Here is a 12,220-nt window from a genome sequence, read left to right on the forward strand (position 1 = left end):
TTCACAGTAAAGCTAACAATTGGCATCAGAGCCACATAGCATAAACTAGCTGTTATTTTGCAAAAAAGATCACTTATGGCTCATAGTTCCGTGACCCCTTTCCCTAAAGGACCATCTTCCACACGACCTCCTATTTTTAGTGGTGTTAGTTACACCTTCTGGAAACAGAGTATGCGTATCTACCTTCAAAATACTGATTGAAAGGTGTGGAGGATTGTCTCTAAGGGAAACTATGTCCCTATGAAAACTAAGGGTGCAGCTAGGGTTCGTAAGACTGAGGATGAGTATGATGATGATGATATGAAAGTTTCTAGCCTAAATGCCACTGCTATGAATATTTTGCACTGTAGTCTTGATGTAAATGAATTTAATAGAATTATGGCATGTTCTACTGCAATAGAAATATGGGATAAGTTAGATGTCACATATGAGGGTACTAGAGATGTGAAGGAAAATAGGATAGATATGTTGACCAATGAGTATGAGGCATTTAGGATGAATGTAGGTGAGTCCATTCAGAGCATGTACACTAGATTCACACACATCATAAACTCACTTCATGCATTAGGAAAGACTTATCCCACATATGAGATGATTAGGAAGATCCTTAGAGGCTTAGCTCCTGTTTGGGAAGATAAGGTTATGGCCATTGCTGAGGGTAGAGACCTTAAGGCCATGACCCTAGATGAATTGATAGGTTCCCTGATCACTTATGAATGAGCCATAAATGAGAGACTTAATGAGCATAATAGGGCTAAGAAAGTGACTGCATTGAAAACTTCCACTAACACATCTAGTGAGTGCAGTGAATCTGACACTGATGATGAAATGGTCATGCTAACAAAAAAATTTAGCAGATTCTTCGGAAAGAACAGGAAGTCGTATAAAAAATATAGAGAGTCCACTATTGAGAAGGGAGAGTCCAACAAAAGAAAAGAAAAATTAAATGCTCCTACATGCCATAACTGCAACAAGGTCGGGCACATCAAACCAGATTGCTCACTGCTGAAAAAGGAGGTTAAGAAAAAGAAGAAAATCATGAAGGCTAGAACATCATGGGACAAACTTAGTAGCAGCGACTCAGAATCAGACCACAGCAACTCAGAGGTCGCTAATTTGTGCTTGATGGCACACGAGGATGAGGTATTTTCTTCTAGCTTATTGTCTTCATATTATTCATATGATGATTGTGATTCTAATTGCATGCCTACATTTACAGAGTTTTAATTTGAATATATTCGTGTATCTAAACTGTTAGGCAAAATGATTAAAGAAAATAATGATTTGAAAAAGAAATTTGAAAATTGGTCAAAATTGTTTAATATTGCAAAAACCTCCCATGCTTCCATTTTAAAATAAAAGGATGACATTATTTTTGAGCTTGAGAGGAAATTGGAGGATAGCTCCGAAATCATTTTTTAAATTCACCGAGGGCAAACGAAATTTTGAAAGACTACTTGGTGCTCAAAGAAACTCCTTAAGTATAAATAGGGTCTTGGTTTTAATGGTGTTGAAAATATTGGACGACCTGATCTTTACTTAGGACATTTTACATGTGAGTCAAAGTCTCATATCCCTCCTAAAGAACCTAAGTGTAAATTAAGATGTTTTAAATGCAAACAAATTGGTCATATTCAATTTGATTGTCCACCTAGGAATAAGCATGCTAGAATTAGGAAAGTATGGGTAGTTAAGGGAGATCCAGCTACTAACCCTCGTGGACCCAATAAAATTTGGGGATCCAAGGACCGGTGGTACTTGGATAGTGGGTGCTCACGGCACATGACCAGCGATAAGGGAAAATTCACTTTAATAGTTCCCAAGGATGGAGGCTATTTGACATTTGGCGACAATGCAAAAGGACGCATCATCGGGGCAGGTAAAGTTGGTAAGGATTCCTCTCTCACCATAGATAATGTTTTATTGGTTGATGAACAGAAGCATAATTTACTAAGCATAAGTCAGTCTTGTGACATAGGATATAAAGTATCTTTTGAAAATGATAAATGCATAGTAGAAAATAAATCATATCACAAAGTGCCTTTTACTGCCAATCACCATGAAAATGTTTATACAACTTCTCTTGATTACTTAGCTTCACAACAAATAACATACTTTTATGCTATAAATGAAGCTAGTTGGTTATGGCATAGGCGCTTAAGACATGCTAGCATGGATTTATTGTCTAAACTTGTTAGAAAAGAATTAGTTAAAGGCTTGCCTAAGATGTCTTTTGTAAAGAATAAAATTTGTGATGCATGTCAGATAGGTAAGCAAACAAAGTCTAGTTTTAAGAAAAAGAAATTCATATCTACTACTAGGCTACTTGAGATGCTTCACTTAGATCTGTTTAGACCTAATTCTATGCAAAGTCTTGGTGGTAAATCATATTCTTTTGTAATTGTGGATGACTTTTCTAGATTCACATGGGTATTGTTTTTTACACATAAAAATGAATCATGTGAACAGTTCACCAAACTTTGTAGGAGAATTCAGAATGAAAAAGGATATAAGATAACTCATATAAGAAGTAATAGAGGCACGAAATTCAAAAATGAGAGCATAGAAAAATATTGTGACTTGGAGGGCATATCTCATAACTTCTCTGCACTTAGGACACCTCAACAAAATGGTGTGGTAGAAAGAAAAAATAGGTCACTGCAAGAAATGGGTAGAACTATGCTGAATGAACATAACTTACCTAAATATTTTTGGGCCGAGGCCATTAATACTGCATGCTATGTTATGAATAGAGTGTTGATTAGACTGTCAATAAATAAAAGCCCTTATGAATTGTGGAACAACCATAAACCTAATATTTCATATTTTCATGTGTTTGGTTGTAAATGCTTTGTGCTTAGGGATAATGAATACTTAGGAAAATTTGACTATAAATCTAATGAAGGTATTTTCCTAGGTTATGCACTTAATAGTAAAGCATATAGAGTTTTCAATAAAAGAACACTAAATGTCATTGAATCTATTCATGTTGTGTTTGATGAATTCAATCCATTTTCTAAGAAAGATGATGAAGATGATATCGGTATTAGGAAATGCTTAGATAAATTATCTATTGAAAACAATGCAAGTGAAAACCCAAAAGAAAATGAAAAATCATCTGAAGATAATTATGAGTTGCCTAGAGATTGGAAATTCATTAGAAATTATCCTATAGATCAAATCATATGTGAACCATCCTGTGGTATAGCCACAAAATCCTCATTAAGAAATCTAGTGAATCATTGTGCTTTCTTATCCCAAGAAGAACCTAAAAATATTAAGGAAGTCATAGAGGATGAGTCTTGGGTGATGTCCATGCAAGAAGAACTTAATCAATTTGAAAGAAGCAAAGTGTGGACTCTACTTCCTAGGCCTAATGATCACACAATTATTGGAACTAAATGGGTATATAGAAATAAGAAAGATGAGAATGGGATAGTAACTAGGAATAAGGTTAGACTAGTTGCCCAAGGGTATAACCAGTAGGAAGGGATTGACTTTGATGAAACATATGCTCCTGTTGCTAGGTTAGAAGTCATTTGCATGCTACTTGCTTTTGCCACATTTAAAAATTTTAAATTATTTCAAATCAATGTTAAAAGTGCTTTTCTAAATGGCTATATTAATGAATAAGTGTATGTAGAGCAACCTCCCAGTTTTGAAAATCATAAGTATCCAGATCATGTTTACCGGTGGTCTAAGGCCTTGTATGGATTAAATCAAGCTTGTAGAGCTTGTTATGAGAGGCTTAGTGGTTTTCTATTAGAAAATGGGTTTACTCGTGGTAAAATTGACACTGCACTTTTCTTCAAATCCAAAAATGATGATATGCGCCTTGTTCAAATTTATATGGACGATATCACTTTTGGAGCAACTAATGATGAGTTGTGTAATGAGTTTGCCAAATGCATGCAAAATGAATTTGAAATGAGCATGATGGGTGAACTCAGTTTCTTCTTAGGGCTACAAATTGGACAAGCTAATCATGGAACTTTCATACGTCAATCTAAATATATGAGGGACTTGCTAAAGAAATTTAATATGGAAGATTGTAAAATTCTTGGTACACCTATGAATTCTTCCATTAAGCTTGATAAAGAGGAGTAAGGAATTTCTGTTGACGTAAAATTGTATCGTGGCATGATTGGAAGTCTCCTATATCTCACTATTAGTAGGCATGACATTATGTTTAGTGTGTGTATGTGTGCTAGGTTTCAGGCTGCCCCTAAGAAATCTCATCTAAAAGCTATTAAACGAATCCTTAGGTATCTAGTTAGGACTATAGAGTTAGGCTTGTGGTACCCTAAGCATACTACTTTTGAGATTGTGAGTTATACTGATGCTGACTTTGCCGATAGTAAGGTTGATTGAAAAAGTACCAACGACACTTGTTACTACTTAGGACAATATCTTGTTTCTTGGTTCTCCAAGAAACAAATCTCAGTTGCCTTATCCACAGCCGAAGCTAAATATATTGCGGCTAGAAGTTGTTGTGCCCAAACTCTTTATATGAAACAACAACTTGTGGATTTTGGATTGTACTATGATACAATACCGATTAAATGTGATAATACTAGTGCAATCAACATCTCTAAAACTCTTATCTCACATTCACGAACTAAACACATTGAGATTAGACATTACTTCCTTCGTGATCATGTGCAAAAAGGAGATGTGGCTCTTGAGTTTGTATGCACCAATGAACAATGGGTGGATATATTCACTAAACCATTTCCTGAGGATAGGTTCATACAAATTAGACGTGAGTAAGGTCTAATGCACAGTAAAGAGGCTTCTTAAATGTTTTATAATTTGCAAAAATTTAGGGGGAGCTCTCACGTAAAATTTATAAGTCTTAGCAACTGCTATTATTGTTGATTTTTCTCCTTGCCTTAGACTTTGTGAATGTTGATTATTGCTTGTGTGCATGTCTTATATCTATAGCATGATCATATTGGATGTAATGCATATTACTTATTACTTGTGATGTACAACTCCTTTGTCCACTTCATGATGATATTGAAATTTATATTTAATTGTTGGACCATACTGAACTATTTGAGTAGTTGTGGATAAACTGCTAGGATATATAAACTCAAACAGGTTACAATGTATATAGGATTTATTTTGGAAAGTCCAATTTACGAACGACACTCTGCCGAAAATTTTCAAAATCTTTCCAAAATTTCTAATGTATAAATGTAACACTTACCCATTGCCTAGAGTGTTAACTCCTATGGCCGTTTTTGCTGTTGCCAAAAGGGGGAGATGGAGAGGGGCAAAAATAATTGGGTAAAGTAATTTGGTTAAAATAAATTAGCTGCATATTGATAGGGGGAGCCTTCTTAGGCTTATTCCCATATTTTTGCTAGTTGTATTTGTCATTATAAAAAATGGGGAGAATGTTGACCTTATAGGTCAAGCCTGGTTTTGATTATGACAAATACTCATTATATCTATTATGTGTTTAAGATTATGTGCAGGAGCCTAAATTGTCAAGATCAAGATGCACATAGAAAAAGTGAAGAGTCAAGACCTAAATCATTTTATGTTATAATATATAATTCATTCATGTAATTGGTATGTAATAGTAATTAGGACTTTTGCTTGTAATAATCACATACCCCACATGCATGGTCTAATAAGTAAGCTCGAACTGAATAATAACTAAAACTGGACCTAGAAAAAACCCTAGGACACTCACCATTGTACTTGTATGAGTTAGGCACTTGAATAGAGTGATTTTGTAATGAAATAAGACCAAATTGCACAATATGTGCACCTTGGGTGAACCGACCAATATAGGTGATTTTGTAATGAAACAGGACCAAATTGCACAATATGTGCACCTTGGGTGAACCGACCAATATAGGTCATTTTGCCCCTGGTCGATCGAACCCGACCTGGGTTAACAAGTTGACCACAGTCCAGTTGACCGAACCACCTTGAAGTCAACAGTTTGACTTCCTAGTCGACCGAGTGAAATTTGTACTGTACCAACCTGGTCGACCGAGTTCCCATATGTAAGAACGCAATGGTCTGGTCGACCGACTAGTCTACTTCATTCTAGTGTTGGTGGACTGAACCTCGCTAATTTGGAAAAATTGCCCCGGACATACCTTTCCGGTTGACCGACCCAGGCAGTTCATTTTTGGCCCGGTCGACCAAACCATATGAACTTGGGACGACCAAAAGTGTTTTGGTCGACTGGTGCTCTCGGGTTGCCTTGCATTTTTACTGTGGTTAACTATTTTTTAATAGGGTTAAATTACTAAATGTCATTAAAACTTTTCTAATAATCCCAACCTTGTCCCTAATGGTTATAATTCATGGGGTGTCTATATATACCTCTTTATTTGGGAAAATTAGAAGAAGATTAGCAAACCCAATTAAAAATTCTCTCTCAAGTCAAAATTTTCTACTACTTATTTTCTTACTCCAATAACTCATTCTTACCCTCTTCCATTGCTTGAATCCTTTGTAAGTTGATCGAGTGTTTGTTTTCAATAGGTTTTCTCTCCCATCCTTAATTGATTGATTCGATTTTTACGAGAGCTAAACCTAAGTGTTCTTAGGGGGCTTTGCTAAATAAGTCTCACCTAAGAAGACTTGTCTTGAACTTCCGAGTATTGCATTTTTGTTACAATTACTTAGGAAGTTTGTATTTGTTTTTGGGTTGCAAAAACATTTTCAAAAACATTCTCAAATATCTTGGGTGACTTATTTTAGCATATTCTTGAAAAGATATTTGTTTATGTGATATTAATCCTTGTCCATTTATGATCTGAAGCTTCCAGAGCTTGGCTGAACGTCTAAATTGGAGCTTTGAATCTTCCAAATTCTCCTTAGCTTCTTGTAATGCTTAACTCCATGGTTTTAACCTGTTTTTCCTGAAAAGACAAACAAACCTTGCATAACTTTGAACAATGATAACTCTGGGTAAATACATAATAAAATGTGAATAAACAAAGGTAAATGAGGGTCTAACATCATATATTTTAGGGACTCATCACAACCCCTAGCTTTCACTTTGTTAGTCCTTGAGTAAAGCAAAATCTAAGAAAACTACCAAATCCTACTTATATACTCTTTCGCGGGAAATGCGATTGCATTACCATATGCAACAAGACTTTAAACCCCTAGGTTGATCCTAGTGGACGAGTTCCAGTCTCATGAGGGTTTCCAGGGCGATACCCACAAACACCAGTTTAAAAGATGGAAACGCATGCAGCATAATCATACCATTTTACATAAAAAGATATTACTTTATCACATACATATTCCTTCATACACAACTCCATTATACACACACTTCGTAGCATTTTAATAATGTAAAACTCAATGTAACTAGCCATTTCAAGATGTTACTCACTGAGGATTAACCCATGATTATAATTCAAAGTTAGTATTAGCATGTAAATCCAAGTATGAATAGGTCACTTCACAGGGCATGTGTACGATATATGATTTTGTCTCACTCAGAATGCTCAGAGGCACCTACAAAACGATCGTCTTGACTTAGCCTCACTGGTTTATTCCCTCACAATTCACTAAATAAAATGGGTTCACTTTCATATGTTAGGAAGAGTGTCATGATCAAATGTCCCACATATTTGAAGAACTAACGTTAGAAGTATGGAGTGGACTAGTCTTATAAAAAAAGGATCCAGCCCTTATTGAGGTGTCAAGTCCTTCACCCTAACATCTTCTCACTCACTTTCGACATTTACTCAAGACCACCCTAGATGAACTTATTTCTAGACCTACATGAATTCAGAAAATGCATTAGTCAAAAGGTCCTTCATACGTGCAGACTTGTAGTGCGTGTCCTTAGCTTGACCTTTTTATCTTTTCTCAAAGCAGGTGTATATTTTTGTTTTTATTTTCCTTTGCTTAATTTTTTCTATCTTTTTCATTTTTTTTCTTTACGTGGTAGCTAATACAAGCATCACATTCTTATCTTGTCTTCATGTTTCCAATAGGAATGTAGCTCGAACAGGAGTCCATGGAAGAAGTTAGTCTCTAAGGGTGGCTTGACCTTTATGTCTTGAGTAAGCTACAAGACCTAAGTTTATATCTCCCCACTTGATGTCACCTCTAGGTTAGAAAATACAAGATCAAATACTAGTTGACAAAGGAAATCCAACAAAATAAGGAAAGTTGAGTTTTATAAACTCAGACTTTGACGTCAAAAACTCGAGAAATGAACGAGCAGCTCAACAGTTTCTCACAAGGGGTCATAGTCGCCATTGTTGTTCTCTCAATGCTTTCAAAGAAACCTAAGTGTTACAAATCACATGTGAGTGTGCTTTTATCCCCATGAACTACTATGTAAGTACTAGAGTTTACGTTGCAGTATTAACCCGAATAAACCACTAGTCAATGACCTAGAGTCATATCAAGTTGTCGGTCATGTTATATGATCTTTACACAACTAATTTACTACATTGTTAGTGAGCATAATGAAATCATATAACTGAAAAGCTTATGCATGTAACATTAGGTTATATAGGTGTATGTAGAGGGTATAAAACATGTTAGCATGGTTCACTGGAATTTGTTTTCAAAAATTTAAAATTGTGTTATTTTTGTGCATGAATGTGCCATGCAGTGTACTACCCCCTACCCCCAACTTAGAATTTTAGTGTCCTCACTGAAGTGTGTAAATAAAAATAGAACCTGGGCAAGGGATAGGACAGTGCATGATGCTAATAAAAACAAACAGTGTTCCTTCACAGTACAATAACTAGAATAGCATGCATCCAGAGACACCCTATAGCACAAAAGACCAATGCCTAGCCAAAAGCATCATGTATATGTCATTAGTATTAACAAGTTTACCTACTCTAATCGTATACCCCCAACTTATCCTATGACCTAATCTAAGAACTCTAACTTCTAGTTAGTCTCCTCTCACTACCCTAAGTACTTAAAAAGAAAATAAAAACTATAGGATTTCCTTCCGGAAGCGTTAAGTTTACCGTCTTCAGCCCAACGCATTGAAGCTCAATTTGGATTCATCTTGGTTCCCAAGTAGCATTAGCTTCTCTCTTTTCTTTCTCACACCCTAAGTTGCATACCTCCAACTTATTTTTTAGAATTGGGGACCGAATCATGTTTTGTTATAAATTGCTCAAAAGGGTCCTCAGATTTGGCAACGGTAGGCCTATCAAGCTGAAGTGTACTATCCCAAAGGTATTTCCATAGCATTGAAGGAGTTGTTTCCCTAACAATTTTATTAGTCACGTCTTCATCCACAACTTAGATGGTGTTAAGTGGATGTTGGCAAGCATTAAATATGTTCAGCCTACGTTGCTTATAGGCCCATGAGATGTCCAAAATCCCCATCCTACATTGAATGCAGGCGTTAGCCATAGCTAGGAATGTTCATCCCAAAAGGACACAGATCAAGTTTGTGGAAGTCTCCATGTCTAAAATGATGAAATCAATAGGGTAATGGAACTCTCCCGTCTTGACTACCGCATCTTCTACCACACCTCGACGTTGCTCGAGAGATCAATCAGTAAGGGATAAAGAAACCGAGGTGGGTCACAACACTCTTGGGTTAAGTTTTTGATAGATTGATTATGAAAGGATGTTCACACTTGCTCTTAAATATAGAAGGGCCCCATCAATGGTGTAATTTCCAATTACACATGAAATAGTAGGTGAGCCGGGGTCTTTTAGTTTAGGAACAAGGTACTTTAGTATTATTGAACTCATATGCTCGGCCTACTTAATCAAACCATCCATGTGCACCCTTGATTCTATCCCCTGCATCGACAAGTCCCTAAGGACTTTTATGAAAGTAAGTGATTGCTTAATGCCTTCGAGGAGAGGATTATCCATTCTCACTTGTTTGAACATGTCCCATATGGACTCAGTGGGATCCTATTTCCTAAATATAGAGGTTGCAAGTGGGGCTATCGGATGTGTCACTGGGTAGCCGTGAAAGGACCTATTGGGAGTGAAGTGACGTGTGGTCCTTCTGGTGGTAGGCGTAAGGCTCAATGGTCTTTGTATCCAACTAGAGGAAAAAAGAGTCCATTAATCCGCATTGGGTGCTTCCAGTTTTTCATCTTGGGTCTCCCCCGTGCTCATTTGCTCCTTGCTTGGTTCAGTTGCCAGCCTGCCGTTTTGAAATGTGGTTACCGCCTGGGCCTGCTCAGAATATGATGAGGGGCCATCATCTGATTCACATTCTACCTCATAATTTCCCTTAGGATTTACTATAGTTAACTTGGAAACTTGCCTTCATCTCTCCGACTCAAGGTGACAACTAGTTGTCCCAAAGCGGCTTCTAGCTTCGCAATGGATTGGGAGTGAGAGTGAAGGAGTTGTCAATCTACTTGGTGAACAACTTCAATATTCTTAAGGGACCTCAACACCATCTCTTTAAACGTGTTGTACTTGGGTTGAGAGGGAGACGACTGTTAGGCAGTTGAAAATCTGGGGGTTGAATCAGGATGAATTTGGAGATTTTGGTTTGGTCATGGAGGCAAAGCATTTAGGGCTTGTGGAGGTCTTTGGAGTTGAAAACCTAGAGATTGCAGCCTCCACGAGAAGTTAGGATGTTGTTTCCACCCAGGGTTTTATGTGTTTAAATATGGGTCATTAGAGGGCTTATCATACTAGTACTGGGTGGCCTTTACTTCCTCATGCCCAAGCTCAGGTGGGGAATGCGAGTGTGGGCAATTATAACATGTATGGGAAGGGTTGGAGCAGATTGCACATATCTCTGCACACGCCATTGGTTGCGATCCTAGGGACAAGCATTGATATAGCTTTTTAGATATGACATACAAAGTAGAAGCTAAGTCTTGGCTCATGGCTAACTCGTAAACTCCCTTAGTTTTAGAAGTTGATAGATTAGGTAGTCTACGGGTGGTAGTCATATGCTGTTGAGAGATTTCAAGTAGATTTTCAAAAAGAACGCAGGCCTCGTTCTCGTTCTTAGTGAGGAAAGTACCCCTGCATGATGCATCAACCATAGACCTATCTCTCTTAGCTAGTCCTTTGTAAAAAAGTTTGCACTAATTATCACTTGGAGACCTGGTGATGTGGGCATTTAAGGAGTAGGTCCCTAAAGTGCTCCCAAGTCTTGAAAAAGAGTTCCCCATCCATCTGTAAGAAACTTATGATGGCTCTTCTAAGCTAGTTAGTCTTCCCAATTGAGAAATACTTTTTAAGAAATTCATGTTGCATGGTGGCCTAGTTGGCCACCGAGTTCAGTTATAAAGATCCTTTAGAGGGAATGAGAAAAGCCTAAGACGGAGAGCATCATCACTGAAATTAGGTATGCGCATGGTGGAACAAATTTCCAAGAACTCATATAGATGCTGATAAGGATTTTTCGTAGAGTTCTTATGAAAATTGGGCAGCATTGAGATGATTGAAGTCTTTATCTCAAATTGTGTTGCCTGAACATTCGGGAACCGGATGCAGGATAGTGAGGTGTATGTATTAGGTACAAAATAGTCCCTAAGAGGCCGAAGGTTGTTCTCTCCCATCACAGGTAGGTGGGGAGCATGGGGTTCCAGGATTTGTTCAGCGGGAACCGGGGGGTGATCTTTGACCATTGCTTTCAATTCCGACGACTCAGCCTTCTCCGAACTAGAGATAGGTTTCCTAAAGTACCTATAGGATTTTTCAATCTCAAGATCTAAGGAAATTATCTCGGGTTCCAAAGAACGAAGACCAAACATACACACGTGTAAGCACACAGATTCATATTCAAAAACATAAAACAAAATAAATAAAAAAATAACCAACCAAAGTGAAAACAAAAGGAGAGCAAATCAAAAGAACAAGGCAATAATACTCTAAAGCGGAAGTTGACTTATAATTGTAGCCAAGTCCTTAGCAACAGCGCCAAAATTTGGTAGGCTCACTAAGGCTTGGGTCCTTAACTACTAAAAATAATATTTATAAAACCTAACTATCCCAAATTCAGTAGAAAGTGGGTAAGTCGGGTATCGATCCACGGAGACTTGAAGCGCAGTTATTAAACTACTTCCAATTTAGTTTACTGAGGCCTTATTATGAAAAAGAAGTTAAAGATGGTATTTTGCAAGGTGATTATTTAACAACTACTAGAAAGCATGCTAAAAGCAAATAAATCTAAACTACTAGAAAGAAAGTAAATTTCTAAGTTACCCTACTCCTACAAAGCGATACTGTGATCCAAATCAGACGTTGGACGCCAATGCTTTTAACTATG

The 12,220-nt window shown here is 37.1% G+C and overlaps 1 non-coding gene across 1 annotated transcript; it reads left to right on the top strand.

Moving 5' to 3' along the window:
• Positions 1-11,050: 11,050 nt before the first annotated feature.
• Positions 11,051-11,156, top strand: LOC131161103 (small nucleolar RNA R71). The gene has a single exon (XR_009138262.1). It is a non-coding gene; the product is annotated as a small nucleolar RNA R71 (small nucleolar RNA).
• Positions 11,157-12,220: the final 1,064 nt, after the last annotated feature.

This window comes from Malania oleifera, chromosome 7 (genome assembly GCF_029873635.1).
Source record: "Malania oleifera isolate guangnan ecotype guangnan chromosome 7, ASM2987363v1, whole genome shotgun sequence".
In the NCBI taxonomy this organism is placed as follows: Eukaryota; Viridiplantae; Streptophyta; class Magnoliopsida; order Santalales; family Ximeniaceae; genus Malania; species Malania oleifera.